At 37.8% G+C, this 21,658-nt stretch overlaps 1 protein-coding gene across 14 annotated transcripts in view; it reads left to right on the top strand.

The window, feature by feature from the left end:
• The first annotated feature begins 6,300 nt into the window (after positions 1-6,300).
• Positions 6,301-21,658, top strand: part of LOC148082299 (receptor-type tyrosine-protein phosphatase delta-like) — a 346,341-nt gene continuing 330,983 nt past the window's right edge. For all 14 annotated transcript variants that reach the window (XM_087789456.1, XM_087789451.1, XM_087789446.1 and 11 more), the window contains exons 1-3: positions 6,301-6,389; positions 6,528-6,668; positions 6,747-6,780. The gene's annotated coding sequence lies outside the window, so the exon portion shown is untranslated. The remainder of the gene's footprint in view (positions 6,390-6,527; positions 6,669-6,746; positions 6,781-21,658) is intronic.

Genomic DNA, 21,658 nt, shown 5'->3' with positions numbered 1-21,658 from the left:
ATCTATAACGCCATTCCAGCTGCAAAGACTGTATGAGGGAAAACGAAGCAAAAAGGAAAAAAAAACAATTATCCGTCTACTAAACATCTGGCTCTGACATGTGACTTTGTGTGAACAAACAAGTGCAGGCATCACTTTCAACAAGTCCACCAGCATCCGGAGCTGTCCAAGTGAAAATTACTTTTAAGGGCAAGCAACAACACAACGATGTGGCGACAATCAAACGGGAACATTGACAAAATTACTGTCCAAGGTCTGAAGGTCACAGTTGAAAATAAAATTGTTTTTACCATGTAACACATTGACAACTATACAGAAGAAGAAACTATGCCAACAAGAACAGTAGAAGAGAGAATATTACCAGAAAAAAAACATATAATTTGGGTTTGATTCATGGTATAGATGTAATCACTGCAAAGGAACTTTGACAGGATTTATAGCGTTTTTATAGTGTTTCTCATGCTGTTATATAACTATGTATGGCGCGTATTTCCTTTCTACCTGATCTAATACTCACTTTAAAAAATATTATTCACACGAAGCAGAAATAATTCAAAGCACATTTAAAGTCTGAGCATGCAGTAGCACTTCGGATATAGAAAGTAGTCGAATGATTTTGGTGGGGAAAAAAAGTCAAATCTGCATTTCCCATCATCCAGCAGTCATTACAAGGGGTACTAAAGAGGCACCAAGTCGCACAACTAAACCTCTTGAAATAGGAATGAACAGGAGAATCCGCCAAATGATTCCAGTCTCACTGTGCAACACAATGACTCATAAATATCACCTTACTTCAAAGTGAATATCAGATAAAACACAGTGAGCACAGCTTCACCCACTCAAGCTTTATTTTTACTGCAGACTAGCAAGAAGCCTGTTTTATTTTTGCCCAAACCAATATCGAACAAAAAAAGAGTGGAAATGTATTATGATCACTGTTTCACTGTTGATCAAAGTCATATCATTTGTGACACAGCGGGTGGAAAAAAAACAGGTCGGAGAATCTGATGTTCCTTTTCACCTTGGGCTAGGAAAATACGTAAGACTTTCTTGTTCTTCAAACCTGTCCTTAATGATGCGGACACCTTTAAAAGAGCCTGGTTACACCACTTCTAAAATACAGTGTTAAGACAACATATCTTAAAATGATATTAAGTATATTTAAGTGTAAAGTTCTTTGAGTGCTGAACCAGCAGAGAATGTGCAATAATATACTATCTTATGTACCTGGTGTTGCCCAGGGATTATTATAAGAAACAAGACTGTGAACAATATTTAAAATAAAGGCCATTTAGCTATGAATATTTAATTGTCTCTTTTTAAGTCAATGCTTGCGTGAACATGGCAGTAGCTTAATTTTTCGCCTGATCGCAACAGACTCCGAAAAAAGATGCTGAAGCTGCTAAGAGCTAAAAGAAGAACTAAGCGTTGGAGGACTTGCGACTTTTTAAAAGCTGTAACTTGCATAATATTTGAGCTAAAGGTCTCTTACTTATTTTAAAACATTCCAGGAATGAGACATAACATTTGCCTTTTCAAGCTATTTTACCGCTAATAATAAGGGAGAAGGAATGAACTTTTTCATGTTTTAAGATGATAATGATAGGGACATCCAGAGATAATCTGCATATACTTGTTTCTCAAGCATATTGTAATAACTTAATATTTATCCTCTTATATACATTAGGACTAGCCCTTCATTTATTATTATTTTTTTATGCAAAATTGCTGTATTTTCTGTGGCTATTGGAAAAAAAAAAAATTTGTTTTACAATAAAGTTTTACCTTACCTTCATTGCTTAGTTAGGGGGCTTCTCTGCCAACCTTGTAACCCCTTTTCTTGACCTGATCGATATAAAACAGAACTTTATACAGTTTTTATACAGACAAGTTAGAGACAAGGCACAATGAAAACTCACAGACTGATTCAGGCCAAAGCAATAGAGTCAAATAAATAGTGATACTTTCATTTAGTCCTAAAGACCTTTACTTTACTTACTTAACAATTCAAGAACTTTAAAATATCAAATGAGAAGAAAAAAATTAGTGAATTCCAGTCACTGACAACTTGTCAGTGACATGTGTTCCCCAGGAGGGAAGAACTGGCTTGTGTCCACTTCATTCCCCCAATGGACCTGTCTTTGGTGGGCAGCTGGTCTAGTGCTCCAGGGTTACCCTAAATGACACAATTATAGACACAAATGCAGACCAGCTGTTTGGCCTGCTGCACTGAGATCAGAAAAAAAACATAATAAATTGGACATAGTTCTGTCACTGTCTTTGGTTAATATCCAAGTTATCTTGTAATGCATGAATCCCATAATTCATTCATGATTTAGACGTAAATGCAAATTGATACTCACCAAGTAGCAACATTGACTACTTCATCAGTTCCACTGTGCCTATTAAAATATATGGGACCATTTATGGGACCTTATTAACGAGTCAGTCATTATTCAAGTCTGTACGAACCCCTGGAGGTGTCGTTCAAGTTTTTATCCTTTTTTTTTTTTGTATCTCATGATCATGGGCATTGTATAAGTACCATTCTCCACAATGCACGCGAGAAGAAGGCCAATATTATGGATCGAGAACGTCTTATCAGCATTTATTTTACTAAACACATAGATATCTTTGTTTAGTTTTGCAAGGAATTGTACTACTTTCAGTAAGAGACATAATCAGGCCGTCAACGATATTTGGACATAAAGGAAATTATTCACGAGCAGTTACAGAAATTGGAAAGAGGTAGATGTGTAGAAAATGTTTGTTTCATAGCTTGATATTGTGGGTATCTTTTGAAACTGAGGCAGTAATTCAAGTTGTTCTCCTTCATCGTTCAATAATCCAAGATTCAAGATATTTATTTTGTCACCGTGGGGCAATTGGTTCTTCTTTGGCTTCTGGTTTCACAATCGATAACTTGGTCATCAATTAATGAAATATTAATAAACAAATAAATTATGTATGATCACGCACACACATGTAAACACTCGATGAGCAGACAAAGGGATTACATTTGTTCTTTCTTATTTACAACTCACATAAATTGCTCATACCGAGTCCAAAACAAAAACACACGCATCTGGAATCTGAAACGCTATTTACAATTTTGTCAGTTATTTTGAATACACCACAATTAATTTAGCTGCATCAGACAACACTTTTTACCTGTTGCTCCTGAACAACGTTGAAAGTTATTGAGAACATGTTTTATTAAAAAAATGTACTGACTGACTTTTTTTGTTTTTCGCTAAATGCACCTTATAATTGGTAGGTTTTATATGTTAAAAGATTTCAGAAATAGATCATTTATTGACAGTGCGCCTTATAATCCAATTGATTATTAAAGACCATTACTTTTTCAAAATTTGAACCAATTATGACCAATTGTTTTTTTTTTGTCAAAAATGCTTGCTTGCCTTCCAGTCTCAATGTGTCAGGACAAGAATGGACTATGGATTGCTTGTTGGACTGTTTTATCCTGGTGTGTTAGTAAGGCTAATGGTTAGTTTAAAAGTTGCCACAAGGAAGCTGAGGCAGATCACCATGGCTACCGAACAGTCTTCTGTCAGACAACACGACCGGTCTAAGCCAGAGAATGGAGCCAGAAGGTCCACGCCTACCTCACCAGGACCAGACTGGCAGTTGGCCTCCCATGTGCGGCAACACAAAAAACATGTCAAACTTGTTTGAAATGATACAAATGAAATATTAAAATGTTCTCTTAAACATTACATACAGCAGGACATACAGTTGAAACTTGAAAATAAATTGTGAAGTGAATTAAATAGATTTAATAGGTTTCAAATAGAAGTCTCTTGGAAGTCACAACACTGTCTGCAGCCCTCAGGGCACAAGACAGAGCCACATATATTGGGTCATTATAGCTAAAGGAAGGCTCCCTGGGTAAGAGTGCAGTGACTCTATGTATAATAAAAAGAGAATGTATACGAGTATATACAAGTAAGCAAAGATTATTGATTAAAACAAATAAATACGAAAGTAGGCCAAGGCTGGTTCTCTAGTTCTTCTCAGTAGTCTTTCATCGTCCAGTTTTCCCTTTGAAACGCCATACGTTCAAAAAAATCTCTCTATATGTCTCTCACATCAAAAAAAAAATGATGTAACTGTTGAAAGCATTATATTTGTCATGTCCTGTCATTTATGTTGCATCTTACTTCCTTGTTTTATTGTGAAGTCCTGATCCTTGTCTTGTTTACTTCCTCTTGTGCTCCTGATCTGATTGTCCTGATTCTTGTCACCTGTGTGTTCGTGTCCTGGTCTCACCTGATCCCTGTTCCCCTGGATTGTTGTGAGTTTAAAAACCTTCCTTTGTTTGTCGGTCTCTGCTGTGATGGTAAAGCCTAGTTATAAAGCAGCTAAAGACATCTAGTGGGTTTAAAAAAAAAAAAAAAATAAGACAAGGCTTTATGAAAGCTCCATCAGACCATCACTACTAGCAATGCTTTATTCTTCCAAAATAGATTAAAATTCCGGGCAGAGAGTAACAGGTCTACACCTCTTTTCTTCGGAAGCAGTGGACAAGTGATTGATGGATGGATAAAGTATTTCCAGAAGTCAGAAAACACTTAGAAGCTAAGTACCTGTTTGTCAGTCCGTCTACCCGACATGTATTAGGATCATACCTTAAAATGGATTTTAATAGAACTTATATATGGATTTGGATTAGTCAAATAGTAATTTTATATTCAAAAAAATGCATCCTATTAAACTGACTTTAATTTATTCATTGTAATACTATTGAGTATATAGATTTTTCTTTTTTTTTAATGAAAAGTAGCAGGTTAGACAAGGCATTGAGTGTTTAAGGAGTGCATACATTTTGATTGAAATTCTGCTTGAATTAATTAAAGATAACAAGTATTTCCATATTATGTTATACTATAGTTTTGCATCCCATGGAAACAGTTTGGAATGCTAAATGTATTTTTTTTTTTTTTGTGGGAAGTCAATTTTAATTGTATTTTTGCATTGTTTTATGAGAAAAACAACTTTGGATCAAAGCTGATATGTGAAAACAAAACAAATGTTCCAAGGGGTGGGATATATTTCCTGAGGCAAGATGCAGGAAACGAGCAGCTCAGATCAGTCGAAGTCTTGGTAGACATTGAGCAGATATACAGATATATTTGAAAACAACCTAACGAGACATTCTGTAGCTGTGAGATTTTCAGCCGCATCATCAAGAGTGAGAATGTGTTTTAACATTAAAAAAAAACCTACACGGTGGTGTCAGGTTCATTAGCGTTCGTAATCATTTTGGTGATTTGTCTTTATTTGGCGTACAAGTCTTAATTTACTTTATGAAATAAATATTTGTTAATGGTTAAAAAATACAATCACTTTATCTCACTTTTACTGTGTGTAACAAAATGTTTATTATTCCTTTAAAGCTATGATGTATTCCTCTACATCAGTGAGAGAAATGGGGCAGACGAGCATTGAAGTAAAAAACTGTTTATTCACAAAGTCAGTCGTCCAAAAAGAAAAAAAAACAACAATACAAAACACACAGGGGTATGAACTCCCATGGAGGAAAAACAATCTCGGCGAGTCTAAACTAAGAGGGGGAAATTATCTCAATAAACGCACAAACAAAATGGATCCAGCTCAACGGAAATAAACAGGGGTTCTCAGTTGGTACAAAAATAAATAATGAGAACAATAAAGAATAATTAAAACAGCAATGATATTACATAATATTAATTCGTTTTATTTATTAAAAATGAATCAAAGAATGACTTCACAACAGGCATTCAGTTGTGTTTTATTGGCAGCTATTAACCTGCATTATAATATTTCAATTGATGGCCAGCCTTCAATACGGGTAAACTGCAACAATTGTAAAAATAGGGGGACATTTTTTCTTACATTTTATTTGTATTAAACGTTTCATCCATAATACAAAGAATCCGTAAAAAGTAATGACCCTAACTTATAATAAACGAATGTGTATATTTAACTATTATATATGATTATATTCATATGTATTACTGATGCTAAAAACTTATGTTTTGCAGTAAGTATGCGTAGAAACGAGGCTTGTTTTCCTGCATCAACGTATCAACCCTGTCTATCCAGCTCAATAGTGACAGCTGCGCTTCTCGCCCTCATGCGGTCAGATGGAGAAGTGCAGCCTTCAGCGCAGCATCCCTCTTTCCTCCTCCCCCCCTCCTTCCTCTGCCAGCCGACAACGCGAGTTGTGTGCGCGTGTGAGTGTGCGCGGATACACGAGTGTGTGCTGTAAGACACTCACGGAACCGCGTTCCCGAGGAGAAAAAAAAAAGAAAAAAAAAAAAAAAGCTCCGCTGTTTCCTTTCTGCTCGCTGCTCTTACTGTCTTTGCCGAGAGTGAAAAGCTCGCAGGTATCTTCACTTCCTTACGTTTATATCTACTCTTCACTCGTGTTGTGGCAACTCTTTTTTTTTTTCTTCTTCTCCAAGCTCTGGTCCTGATGGAGAGCTGTGATCCCGTTTCTTAAGGAATTTTCTTCTCTCTTTCAGTTCGACCTGGAGCCTGTTTGAATTATTATTATTCTTTTTTTTTGGAATAAGAAAAAGTGTTGCTGTTCTCTTGACTTTGAAAGAAGAAAGAAAGGACTGCTCTGGAATTTCCTTTTTGGGAATACTCACGAAACATCCTCGGTAAGTGGATCATTTGTGTGAAGAATACTCGACCAGTTTCTTATTTTTTTAATGTTAAAAACAAACATTTAATTGCAGTTCCCGGGCTTTGCCTCCATCTCCTGGAGATAACGTAAGTAGACTTTATTCTCTTTTTTTTTTTTGTTTCGTTAGCTCCGATTCAAACTTGTGTGGTGCTGTGTGATGGCTGTGCACACACACGCCAGAGCTGGGATGTCTCCTCCTAACAGTCGCACTCCAGATGGTCTTGATAGAAACCGTCATCATTCCCAACACATACAACATCCCTGGAAGGAACTGACATAACACTCACATGCTGCATTCCAACATGTTTGAAGTTGTTAAAAGTTACAGGATATTCCACTTCACCAGTGGAAGTCAATCCCAGAGAGATTTGAACAGAACCAATTAGTTGTGATTTTTCTGTCAAACTTAAAAAAAAAAAAAAGAATCTGGAGATAATGAACTCAGAGGTTTATGTGGATCAGCATTTGAGTGGACAGCTGTCTGTCACTCACCAGACGTGCTGGCATAGAGGTGTGTTTCCTGGACACTGTGGAGAGACTTCAATGAGCATGACCAGTGGGGAGAGGTAATGTCATTACTGTCTGCCAGTCAGAGTACAGCGGGAGATAGGTGACTGTGGGAAATGACAGAAAGAGCGTGACACAAGGACGAGCTGAAAACTTTCATGCTCAGGTCGCCTGGATGCCTTTTTTCTTTTTTTTTTTTTCTGTCGCCGCCGCTCCTGCATGTGGAACAGAAAATGATCACCTTGGACACATTTGCATCAGTGAGATGAAAAGATCATCAGTGTGCGTCTTTCACTCGGCTCATCTACCGTCTTAGGGCTTCAACACTTTCAGATCCACAGCTCAAAATTAGGATTTTTTTTTGACACTTCAAAGTCGTCAAACCTTCCCACACTATAGGTACAAAATGAGTATAAGTTTGTTCGGTCGACTTCTCTCCTCCCGTGTATCCAGCACTTCATGACACATCGCATCGAGAGAAAATGGCGCCTTTGACTATGGTTACTTTTTTTTTTTTTTACCAGGAAATGTCAAACATTTTAATGAAGTTCAAGGGTTGTTGAGTTGTATTTTTTGTCCCATTTAGCTTCTACAACTGAGAACCTACAAATAATTAATGATTTTGTTCAACACGCCTCAAAAGATTTCAGCTTAATAGTATGTAAAAGTAGTTTTTTGTAGTTATGGTCCAACATTACAGTGTAGGTTAAAAAACATAATTAATTGAATTAACTTCAATTTATTTATGTTTTATTATCTTAATGTTGGTCTTATTTATATGTCACAAACAAAATGTCCAATCAAATGACCATAATGTGAAGCAAAAAGACAAATAAAACTTCTAATTTTTGGGTTATCCTGGTTAAGTCCTCAACTCAAACAAGAATGAACAGTATTTCCTGACGAAGACACATTTATATATTCATCTAAACTCCTCAGAATTGGAAATAGTTCATTTTACTTCTCAGACTCACTCATCACCATATAAATATATAGATACAACATCAAATATGATATTTAGGATTTTGAGTTCAGCTACCTTTTCTTCTTTTTGTTTTCAATGATGTTTCTCAACAAACTTTACATGTATATTCAGTGCCTATAGATCAATAGGGTCCTTACCTGACTTTGAATTCTATGTTGGCTTCATATTTGGATGTTCAGAACTCCAGCTGATTCAAAAGGACAAAATACATTCACCAGATTTGCACTCTCACCTACTGCTATTGAGCAAGACATGCAGGAAATAGTCTAATATTCTGCATGATATGGATAAATGTATATCATTTGGTAGAGTTGGTGCCCACAAGAGGGCTCACTGGTTCATGGAATGGCAACTAACAAATCAACAGTTTGCAATAATGTTTTGATTAAAAAAATGTTTTACAGTGAATAAGTAAATAAATGTTATTTTAATTGAAGTGGAATCTTTACAGAAAAAAGTATTTTCCCCATGAGTGATGGCCTCAACAAGTCAGCCTCTTCCACCTTCTTCCCAGTCACACCTATCCTCCCCATGTCTTCCCTTGTCAAACTCATGAACTTCATTGGTTATTTTACTGGTTTCTTTTTGCCCAGTTAATCCATTTTTAAACCCATTTCTAATGGTTCCTCTGATGTTCTCATTTCTAATGTTGCCCTTCTTAAAGAGTCCCAAAGAAGACATGACTATCTTATCCAAGTGTCATTAGGAAGTCTTCATGTCTCACAGTATCTGAGTCATTAGTGCGGAATAATTCATATATCTTTAAATTAATTCAAGTCGCCAAACTGTAGCTTAAATCTCTTGGGTGGGCCGGCTTCAATGTGTTTCGTCATTCCTTTTGATTTCGTTCAAGAGTTTCCAGGACACCAGCCAGCTAGCTACTTAAAAAATGAGTCATTTTAAAATGACGTGTGCAATTCAAGTTCGTGCTGCTTCCCTTGGGGTATTATCTAACTCAGGGGTCTCCAAACCGGTCCTCAAAGGTCCGGGGTGGTGCAGGTTTTTGTTCCAACAGATCACGCATGTACAGTTTAACCAATGAGGTTTCAGCTAAAACAAGCAACACCAGACTGGAGACGGATGTGTATAAAACGCCGCCATCTTGGTACAATGTAATCGGAGGCAGCGGCACATAAACAAAGACGGGGAAAGCGGTACTTCTCAATCTTAAAATACAATTATCCGCTGAATTCTGGCCTGATTTTTCAAACAGTTTGTTCCGTACAAATGTTCATACATATAGCTATGATACAGGGTGCTTGGATAATAATAATAATAATAATAAAGATTCCTTCTGATAATTTAGCAACTATGGCTAGACCTGGGATAGTTCCTGCCGTTTGATATTAATGTTCTGAAAAACAAGCCACCACAAAGTTGACAAATAAGAAATTCCTGTAATAAGAAGATACTAGAGTACAATGGAACTTCAAGCAATACACTCCTGAACGTTTTCTGGGTTATTTTCGTTTTATTTATGTCTGTCTATCAAGCAAAAAATAGCTTGACAATTTAGTGATAGTGTAAACACATAATTCCTCTATAGACGTAATGCACTGTAGGAGCGAGTGGCACTGTACCAAGATGGCCGCTCGGTATACACACCGCTCTAGTGGGCGGCAGCAGCCGATGCAGCGTCTATGTATATGTCTATGAGACTGACAATCAACGGATTACACTCTGAAGACTCCTGATTGGGTTAAAGGGGGATGTTCTAGATTAGTTGGAACAAAAACCTGCACCTCCCCCGGCCCTTTGAGGACAGGTTTGGAGACCCCTGATCTAACTGACTATTTAGGACCCTCTATTCAATTCACAACTTTTTACTAGTGAGGGTAACAAAATTAAAGAAGAAGAAATAAAGATTAACATTATTATTCATTTTCTACTCACAGTCATGTTGACTAAGGGGTGGGAGAAGTTCTATATGTCTATATAACGTTGTCCAAAAAAACCCTCCAAATACCCCCATTCTTCTCATCTGTAATTTACCTCTTATAATGAAGCACCTACATTAGGAATTGTTCTGAAAAATATTAAATCATTGTGTATTCTAAGCTGGTTCATGGCAGAATATCAGTAAAGGAGAAGGAAATATGCTTAACTTGAGAGTAAACCCACAAAAAACTCTTCCTTGTCTGTCTTGACAAGATTGAAGCCAGTTGAGTTAGAGACCAATGACAAGGTTGTGTTAACACAATGTGTTTACAGAGATTTTAAGGATTAAAAAACCCAACTTTTAAACATTAAAAAAGTCGACTTTTACTAGACTTTTTGATGCAATTATCGAAAAAACCTTTCCGACAAAATGCCAGATGCCCTCGCTATACCTCTCTGTGTTTCACCATGTAGATTCCACTTAATACTGCGCATATCGTCGCACAATTTCCCAACGGTCACTTTTTAATGAGGATGCGCTGTCAGATAATTAGATACACCTGGCACACGCACCACTATTTGAGTCGTCCCAAAATAAAAATGTCTGCGCCTGCCAACATGAAAGAGGAATTAATAAATAAAGAATCCCACACTGCAGAGACGCTCTCTGTGACAGTGTTTTATTTATTTATCCCTACGCTGGTGGACGGAGCGGTTGGCGTTTGTGCAAGCTGATGCATTTTGCCGCCAAGCATACTTATGTCCTTCCCAGGCACCCGATCACTCACCAGAGTGCCAGTGGATGCCGAGACGAAATGTTCCAATGCAGCTAAATTTAACGTGTCTCTTAAATAAAGGGAGCTAATTATAATTCCGAGAAAGTGTTGAGACAATGCAAATAACATCTGTAGCGGCTTTAGATTGGCGTAAAGCGTTGTAGAGTGATGTAATGCCAACACAGAACTAATTGGCCATTACGAGCGCTGATGATTAATTGGTTTCAATCAAACAATTTTTTTTTTCTTTCTTTTGAGTAGAAAATCCATTTTCAGGTGTCAGTCATGAATAAGGCTCTAATGGAGTTAGCATTGATTCTTAGCTATGTGTGTGTGACGCTTTTTGCCAGTGAGCCAAGTCTTTTTTTTTTTCAACTTTCTGACTCTTATATCCTATTTATATGAACATATATGCATTGTATTAAGAAGAATACAAAGATATTTGGAACACTTTTTTGGGATTCAGACCCATTTAATATTAAAAATAAGATTCAAATTGTTCAGCTCCCAGGCACTACTTACTGCTTTCTCTGTTTTCACCTGCCAACAAATATGATATCAGTTTGATCACAGTTGATGGAGAGCACATTGTCTTCCTGTGAGCCCAACAAGTCGCGGCAGTTCCCCGGCCTGCCTTGCATCACTGGTGATGCAGAAAAACATGATCGAGCAGCGAGAAAAATGCTGTAGCGGTTGTCAATCCTGAGTAGAGTTTGTTTTACCTTTTGCTCTGGGTTCAGAGAAATGCCACGCAGGACATTCTCGTACTTCTGTCAATGTTTGTACAATTGTACTTTCATTTTTGCTTCATAATGATACATGGGTGAAATATACTGTACAGTAAATACCTAGATAATACATTACTTCGTCACTCTTTGTTAATCCACAAGGCAGAAGGAGAACTATCTCAGTTTTTCCTTTTAGGAAATTGGTTTGTGGCAACATTTGTGTTAAAACATGCAAAACAAAGTTAATGTAGTACAACTTAAGGAAGAAAGAAAGTGTGTGTTTGTGTGCTCAGAGCCTGTACATTGGGATTTGTGTTTTACTGTCTGATGGGCAGTAGATGGTTAGCGACCTTCTACCATATGGCAGAGGTAGGGTCCTCATGGTTATCTTTGCCAATGGCCCAAGAAAGCTTCTAAGCCTATGTGGGCAATGGCAGTGACTTGTAAAAAGTGGTAAATGAAGAGATACTTTTCTATTGTTTGAGTTCATCTTTGATGGTCATAGATTGTCCTATCTTCCCGGCCTTCCATTACAGAGGCAGCTACCCTGAGGCCTGTCCGTAAGATAGTTGAGCCTCAACCTGTTAAAATCTGGCATTTGACTGTATTCCTTTTCCTATTCTGTAGGGGGGTCTCTGGGGTTTTGCGCCACTAAACCTGTTGACATGTGCTCTTCAGTCTGTGTATAACAGGTGTCAGATTCTAGTTTTAATTTACAGGATTAGGCCTGATTGTTTTTCTATTTTAGTTGAGAATCAGCACCTCCGAGGATTACACATCCTGATGGAGGAGACATTCGTTCCCCGGGTGAAGGAGTTCAAGTATCCTGGGGTCTTGTTCTCGAGTAAGGGAAACCTAGGGTGGGAGATTGACAACATATTGGTACATTAGCTACAGTTATAACGTCTCTCTCAGTGCGTGTTGGCTAAGAAAGAGCTGAGCCAAAAGGCAAAATACTTTATTTAAAGTTATGCATTCTAAGTTGTAACCTAAGAACAAGTCCACTGAACCAGATTTCTGAAAAAAAAATTTTTTAACAGGATTTTATGGATAAATGGATCATTTGCTTGGGAGCTATGACATTCTGGAGGGACTCAAAGTAGAACAACTGGTCCTCTTCATCTTCTATTTCCCAAATAAACATCATATTTAACACAACACATTTGTTTTCTGCAAGTATTGCTGCGAAAAACCTGCAACAAGCCAAAATGTTCCTGGTGTTTTAAGGAAAAGTAAGTCCAGATCCATTAGTCAATGATATGCTAGTAAACTATCTTGTATTCACTTGCTTTGAGTCACACTTTTTTAAGCAGATGAAGGTGGTGTCCATTAGAATGTTCCCTTGTGTAGAGGAAGATTACGTTACAATTCTCTAGTGACTTGTAGAATTTGATTTACAAACTGCGTTCGGCTGAATCAGCAAAACCTCATCACCGAACCAGTGCATGTGTCCCAATGAGGTACTGAGGAACTTGGCAAAACGGCAACAGTGAGTCCTTGAGTTTTGTGTGACTTTGATGGCGAATACTCCTGTGAATAGATTTCCTATCACCTGAAGGTGTAAATGAATGTAAACAGTTTAACACGGTGTCCCTTACAAAAGGTTTGACTGTTGAATTATAATGGTAGACTTGCAGGGTTTATCATAGCTCCTATATACTATAGTTTCTATAGTATCTTTCTTGGGTTTCACTGTACATGTATGCCACCTTTTCTCTTTAGTAATTTTCATTTAAATATGTTTAAAAATATTCTTGCTTATGCAGTCACTTTGTTGTATTTCTTTTATCCACAAGAGATCATTTATTTATAATGTCCTTTAATTTATAATGACTGCCAGATGAACTATTTTTCCTATCGTATAAAAATATATGCACTGCCACCATCAATGTACTATTTCTCTTTAACTGTCACAACTCAGTAGGTAGTTGACATTTATATGAATTCTTTTAAGGGACACCAAGAAAGAAAATATGCAAAACTGTCAAGTGTGAAACAAAGGGCATAGTGGAGTAGATGCTATGCATATTTCATTGGACAAGGCAGCTCGCATACAGTAAATACAGTTGTGAGTGTGCAGCATAGATTCCACAGGAAGCAGAAGCTCTCCTCTAGACGAGTCAATGTTTTTTTTTATAGTGCCAGGAATCAGGCAGTCACTCAGCTAATGTTCACACCGGTTGCACAATTTATTTCATGAGATAAGTATTTGAGAAAAGTTTCTGTCAAAGGATGAAGAACTGCAACTTTAAATATTTTGACATTTTTGTCTATTGCAATAGTAAAAAATTAACAAGGACGGCAGAAGTAAAGTGTAGCCATAGATTATTATATTCTATCGATTATTATCTGTTAATTTTACTTTTTAACTTATTGATTATTCTAGATAATTTATTAGGGCCATGTGGCGTAGCGGTTAGCACTACCTCCTCAGCCATTTAAAAAATAACTATTTTCCTGCGTGTGCTCGAGTTTAATCCCCCCCAAAATCATTCATGGGTCAGAATTGATCCGTCATCTAGTGTGTTTTAAAACTAAGGACAATGCTTTATGAAGTTCCATCAACCCATCCCCTTTTTTGATTGTAGGTAGATGAGGATTGGCATCAGCATTGCAAATGGCTCAAGCTGCCGGATAATGTATCGAATCCAATAACCTTTTTTAATCTAGAAAGGACATCTGATCTTTCATACAAGTGATGTGCAAGAGATTTGTCTAACTGACTGGAGATCTCCATCAAACATCAGTCCAATACCATCACTGCCTGCATGAAATCTGGACGCTCATTTCCTTAAATGATTTGATTTGTGTCTTCAGACATGCCGGGAATTTCCCATTGATGGTATAATATTGAGCCTGTTTGAACCTTGATATTTGAATATATCGTTTGGCTTCCTTCTCCATTTTCTTCTGCTAAGCTGAAGATTTGAGGAGTGAAAAATTCTTAAATTCAATTGAACAAAAATATCATAGCCTGTAAGTGGTGCAGGAACACTACATTTCTGCAGCGTGATATAATTACCAAACACGGGTCAAAGTGCGTTTGAAAGTCTGTCTCGATTGTGCATCGATATATTGGGTAAAAAGAAGAACCAAAAATAAAAGTTTGGTTCAATCATGTGCTTGATGGTAAAATTGAACAGCTGTGGCTTTGAGCAGTTTCAATCCGCCGGTAATCCAGTGTGTACAGTTAGCTCAGTTTTCTTGAAAGAGCACACATGTAAACCCCCCACCTCCCACTCAGCCCTGCTGTGGGTTTGGCTGTGGATACTTAGCAGATTCCCTGCCATCATCAAGGAATAACAATGAGGGTTTTGAGAGGGCTCAGTTTCTCAGTACACAGCTGTACGTGGTAGGGTTTGTGTAAGACCGTGGCTTCTGTGCTCTCTGCTGGGTTTAAGATGACAAACAAATGTGACTAAGGAGCATTTATGCAAGCGATCACCCTCACAGATGCGCTTCTTCACCGAGTCCGGTTACAAGCCGCTGCTGCTAATACCCTGTGTAGCTGCACAAGCTGATATGTTTTTTTCACACCATTCCTTGGCTCGGCAGCGGAGCCAAGTATTTTGAAACTGCCCCAACCTAAAGCTGTCCTTCTTCCTCCTTCTCTTCTGGAGCATTTTTGTGCTATTCACGAGATTCCAGACTGATCAACTTTTCCGGTATTTATTTCCTCGACTATATTAAAAAACTAAAATATAAGTTTAGTATTCTTTGGCTTATCTGGGTTCAGATCACGGGGGCAGCAGCTTCAGCAGGGAGGCCCAGGCTTTATTTGCCCCATCTACATCTTCATCCATCTACATCTACTTGTTGGACACCTACTGGGGAACTGAAGGACATAGTCTCTCCAGCATGTCCTGCCCTGTGTGTGTGTGTGTGTGTGTGTGTGTGTGTGTGTGTGTGTGTGTGTGTGTGTGTGTGTGTGTGTGTGTGTGTGTGTGTGTGTGTGTGTGTGTGTGTGTGTGTGTGTGTGTGTGTGTGTGTGTGTGTGTGTGTGTGTGTGTGTGTGTGTGTGTGTGTGTGTGTGTGTGTGTGTGTGTGTGTGTGTGTGTGTGTGTGTGTGTGTGTGTGTGTGTGTGTGTGTGTGTGTGTGTGCGCGCATCACCACATGTGTTAGTCTTAGAACGCGTCCACCAAGATTTTTGTAGTAACTGTGTTTGGGGTTTCTACAACTACATAATACCTGTTCCCCGCATTGGTCTCATCTGCAGTGAACTCCACGATGGATTCTCAAGGCTTCTATTTTTGCCATAGCCCGAGCACACACGCATCAATTCAGCTCTGCAACTCCTGCGGGAGAGCAACGCTGTAACAAAATAAAACCATCCGGTTAGCTTCTCAAAAACTAATAAAGATTTCACGTAAACACTAGCGAGTCACTACGTCTTCCACCCAGGTGAAGATAATGCATTTGCACAGAGATGGAACCAGGTGTTCAATGTATTTAAAGTTGTGTCAAACTGTCATGACAAGGAGTTAAGGAAGTGTTTTGACTATGTTTGTCAAGGATTACAAATGTTTTTATGTGTATAAACATTACAAAATGATGTTATAGTATAATAATTTCCACTTTGTGTGGGTTGAAGTTCATGTAATCTCCCCTGTGTTGATGCTGGGGAGATGTTTATAAATATATAGATGTATGTACTCCTGAGTGATTCTTTTTATATTATATTACATTCTAGTCTGTCAAAGATGAGAACAGCTGGTAAGAAAGGGAGTTTAACTATTCATTTAGCAGCATCTCAACATTTCTTGCAGTAACTCCATAACCAGATCAAGTGGTTAACTGACATGCAAGCCCCAGCATTTAATTACATTTCATCCAAAGTTTCACATCATAACAGAGTTATCTTAAGACACTTTACAGTTTGAATAACACTATATAAGGGAGGTGGAAAAAAACAGGTTCTAGCATATAACTATGAAAAATTGTACTTTTAACTGGCAGAAAGCTTGAGCAAAACCAGACTCTGTGTGAAGTATAAACTGTCTTCTATGGTGACGAGAGGAGGAGGAGACACAGGCAGAGAACAGTGTAGAACGGATGAATTCATTTTATATATACAGTTCAATCTCTTGTTTGGTACAAACAAGTGATGGCTTGTTGAGTCCTCATGAGTATCATGATGCAGTTTGAAAGACCACTAGCGGTATCCTAATACATCATCAACCCATCACTAGTTCATAGCATTATTTCTGCCATCATGAGGGATGATGAATGTTCCATACTGTGAGCTGTGGGAGAGAGGAACACATGGGAGCTGTTTGCCAGCCCAGTTGGAACAGAATCATATAACGTCTAAAATAAGAATAGAAAATGTTAACACATTTAATCAAGGAAAATTGATTTTTAACTTTAGGGACACATTAAGGGTGCAGAAAAAAAGACATTTATATCACATGTCATTGATGGTCTTATTTTTGTGAGGCTGGGGCGATATCAGAGGGATCAATAAAGTTTATATCAGAACTTTATGAAGTGTGTTAGGGCAAAGATGGACAGAATTCCTTATGTTTTGTTTGTGCTGATAAATCCATGATGTGGTGACTTGGAAAATGATGTCAACATTAAACCTCGCTCAGTCTTGAGTAAGGCTTATTGATCAAAGTTGTTTTTTACAAGTTGTGCAGCCTCCTCAGACTGTATTTGACATTGAAGGAGTGTTGGATCAATGAGCCAAACAGTGATGCGTGCATATAGTCCAGTCTTTCTTTGGGATGCCCCCTGTCAGTCTACTTTAACCGTAAATAAATACCTATTATAAAAGCAAACCTGAATGCCAATGGTCAATTCCTTCCTTCAACTCCATCTAGAAGACATGAAGCAATATGTATGACATGCTCTGCTCTAGAAAGAGCCCTCCCTTTCTTCCTGCACTGCACGAAAATGCACCATTGATAGCATTAGGACTCACTGAGTCGGGAGTAAAGGGAAAATCGATGCAAGGTGAAAATTAAATTTGGCTGAAACAGCCTTCAGACAAAGTGCAATTTGAAAACACATCTTTTATTTTCCCCAGGCTGGTCAATATGGGTTATCTGGAGACGGAGGTATGATTTTGGCATAAAGAAAAAAAAAAGGGTTTCTTTATGTTCGTCTCTTTTGATTTCATAACAATTTTCGGATCACGCGTCGCAGATCAGATGATATATAAGGTCAGTGCCATCCTGTAGACAAATCAATGGCCTTGTCTGTGGAAGTGGGAGCCGATCCTTCTACTGGCTGAGAATGAAAATGGAGACGAAAGAGATAGGTGCAAGTGAGGAAATATTGCAGGGTGAGTGCCGGGAGATTGAATCGTTGACTTGGAGAAGTGTGACAGCTTATATGAAAAGACACTTTACCTTTTCCCCCTCAATATCTGACATTGAATCAGATCATTTGTTTTTGTTGCTAGAGAGTTAGCTTCAGTCTGCTATGAGCAAATATGAATACTTTTCTTTGTGCTGAAGCAAAAAGTGATTTTATTTCAGGCAGTGATTCAAAATCTTTCCTGTTTTTTATGGTGTGATAAATTTCAAGTTTAAAATGACCGGGGTTGAAATATTACCTGTAAAACAAAATATGAACATTTTTCAATATACCCCGGTAAAATTAACATTTATCTTTCTTTATAACTGCAGTAACATTTGATCTGTCATGATTAAATTGCTCAGATTATGACAATGTTGATCGTTCCTGTCATCTGCCTCCTTTCATTGAATACAAACGTATTCATATTAACCTTTCTTCAATATAACCACTGCATCCACTGAATAAATATTTGTGGCATGCTGACTTTGCTTCATAAGTGTGGGACATTAAAGATCATTTTTAAAGAAAATGGCACGTGGACGTTTCGTGAAGATGAAGGATGACATGAACATGTGTGCATCAATGTAAAAATGTTTTGGTGATTAACAAGAAATACGAGCATTAGTGGATGACCCAAATTGTTGCAGCTTAAAGGGCAACTAATGTGGAAACCCTGCTCCCCTGAATGCCTCACATGTTTCAAATGTTGAAGTCTTCCTCTCCAAGATACAATAAGTCTCTCATCATGACCATGTTTTGAACTTATTACTTTATAAAGTTTTCCACCGTCTGCAATCTCAGCGAAGGAGAGGTAACGAGAGCGAATCCCACAAAATAATGGGCTTCACTCCTCCTCCAGCGAGCTGTAATCACACCCTGCTTTGTCTATAAGAGTTTCACGAAGGTGAGGACTTCTGGGATTGGCAATGCTCGGTCAAAAACAGTGTTACTTGACCAATCACAGCAGAGTGGGTGTGGTTATTGTGAACGGGACTTCATCTCTAGAAAAAGTGTTTTTAGTTTGTTTTAATTTATGAGACCCTTAAATCAACACATCAGCTGCTTTTTACCACATCGCTATGTATATATATATATGAATATACAAGGTTTTTGATGAATTTATTTGGAAGAATTTGAAGAAAAAAAAAAAAAAAATTAAATGTAGAGCCATCACTATTCTTTTCCATTTTATTTGTATCATAAAGCGATGCGATTCTCTGAGAAACTATCTTGACAGTTGCTCAAGGCAGCATCAAATTTGACCGAAACGGCATCTACAATTCCAGGGTCAAAATCATTATAAAACTTGATGAGGAATTCAACACATACTCCATACATTTTTAAGGATAACAAAAGGATCTTTTGTGACTGGTTTTATAATTGAAATGAACTATTGACCGTGATAGTTTTTGTCCGCTATTATTTAAATGGTGCCATCTTAATGAGCAAGTGTTTCATACTATTGTGCTAAAAACCCGACCTATTACATGAGCCCATAAAACGGACGTCAAGTTGATTAATAAAGGCCAATATACAGCCTATTTTGTGTACAGGCCAATTTAATGTTTGTACATTTTGTTGATGATCTGGACAACTCTCTATAATGCTTGACATTTTATTAAAAAAGCAATTAGTTTAGTAATTGCAAAATGACTGAGTAGAAGATGATTAAATAGTCAATTGTAGTGCATTTTGAGCGAGTTCCATTAGGGCTTACTCATGATAACCACCTACACACTGTATTTATCATCGCTCTCCTTCATCAAACTGACTATTTCCAACCAAATAGCCTCGACCTCATCGAGTACTCATTAACAAATCATTAAAATTGAATAAAAGTTCCATAAAATACTAGTGGTGGCAAGAGTTCACGACAAAGTTTAGCGATGAATATGAATCAGGTGCTGTTAATACCAAAAACTTGTGTAATTTGGTCTCTCTCTGAGAGAATGTCCATAAATTAGCTGGGGTGGCTGCAGGATCAGAATAAAGCGGAAATGCCCCTGCATCCTTTCTTCACATTCAGAGCCAACACTGTTTATTCCAGTGAGATTAAAACTCCTGGTGCTATAACTCACCAGAGCCTTCTCTGTGTGAGATAATGTTTGCCCAAGCAAGTCTCTATGAGATTCAGCACTCCGATAACGCCATTACTCCCGGATGATGCCAACTCCGGTAGGTTGGTTGTTCCCTAAGCCATCTCCGAACGTGAAGAAGCAGAGGAGTGATCACTGCGCTAGAAGTACATTATCTCTACCAGGATTCTAGTTTTCATTTTTTCATTCACATACACTTGCAGACAGTCAGAGAAACCGAGCAGAAGTGGATTGCAGAAAGTCATGGCCTTTGTCAAGTGTGTCTTTGTGATGATGCAATATTTGTGTAGCAAGATGAAAATGAGGTTATTGATCAACAGATTTATTTATTTCCTCTGAGGAGAGGTCATCAGAGGTGAGCAGGATCTATGCCAAACACAGATCCAGTGTCAGCCTTGTAGTCGTTGATAAAGGAACACGGATGAGATTGCCTCATGTCTTTCTAGAGCCAGAGAAGGTGAAGGCCCACAGGAGTGAAGTGGTGCCGTCAAAGGAAGTCAGGGTCAACTGATAAGTATGTGCCGGTGTAGCAGGTCGAGTGTGAGGACAGCTAGATGGTAATATGTGCTGTAGAAGTAGCATTGAGATGAGAAGAAAAAGACAAAGTGAAGTAAGAAGGCGTTGAGATGAAGATACTACAGATATGGAGATTCAACTAAAAAAGTTTGATTAAGGTAAAAAACAAAAAATTCGCATGAGGAGGATACTTTGGAAATATATGTTAGGTTTGGATGGGAGATGCTGGATGAAATCAAATGTTTTCTGGCCAAACGTCCTTCCTTCTGTTTATGAGTATCAAATATTTCATATCGAACTGTCCTAGGGCTTTAATTACAAAACTGTGTAGGACAGATCAATGAGTTTCCAAGATCTATGCTTGTTTTTATGAATCCCTCTGGATCCTCAAGAGCTGAACAGATCTTGAAAGTGAATATGAAGTGTTAATTGACTACTTTCACAGCTATGAACAAATGGATCTGTCTATATGTGAGCTGCAGGAATGAAGAAATATCTTGTCAGGCATGATTTAAGCGACTTTAATTTGTTTTACTCTACCTCTTATCATATTTCTGCTTCAGGTGTATGTCAATTGATCAGTTTGGTCCCATGTATGATTTAAATTCAACTTAATATTGATTCATAACTCTGCATATGTTGCTGTCTAATGCTTCTGTGAATGTCATTAAAACCTGCATACATGTTTGCCTGAGACACTTGTTAATATTTACATGTATACATGTTTTTGTTTTGGCAAATACCTCAATTTTACTTTTTAGTTGGTATGCCACAGTTAAAGCTGCCATGTACTCTATCTATCCCTTTGTTACAAACCTAACCATATAAAATACATACTTTATGCTCTTGTACGACAATGTTCTTAGGTCTCCTAGTTTATACATCAGTAACTCAAAGTCCTTCATTGACCTACACTACCCAGAATACATCTTTCCCTCTGTCCTTCTACTGTGTTATACAGATGATTGCCAGCCTCTGCCTTAGTCTTTGTTTCACCTCTTTTTGACCTGCGTCTATACAGGTTTCTACTGTTTCTTGATACCCTTTTTTTTGATGAATCTTATTTTTCCAAAATTGGAACCATAACCACATGGATACAACACACATATCTAAATTGACCACACCAATCCTGCGTTTTCGGTCACTTCATCTTGATCAATCTCACTCATGTTTC

This window comes from Callionymus lyra, chromosome 4, assembly GCF_982586985.1.
Source record: "Callionymus lyra chromosome 4, fCalLyr1.hap1.1, whole genome shotgun sequence".
In the NCBI taxonomy this organism is placed as follows: Eukaryota; Metazoa; Chordata; class Actinopteri; order Syngnathiformes; family Callionymidae; genus Callionymus; species Callionymus lyra.
The sequence above is the reverse complement of the archived record's forward strand: the minus strand, read 5'-3'. Positions and strand labels throughout refer to the sequence as shown.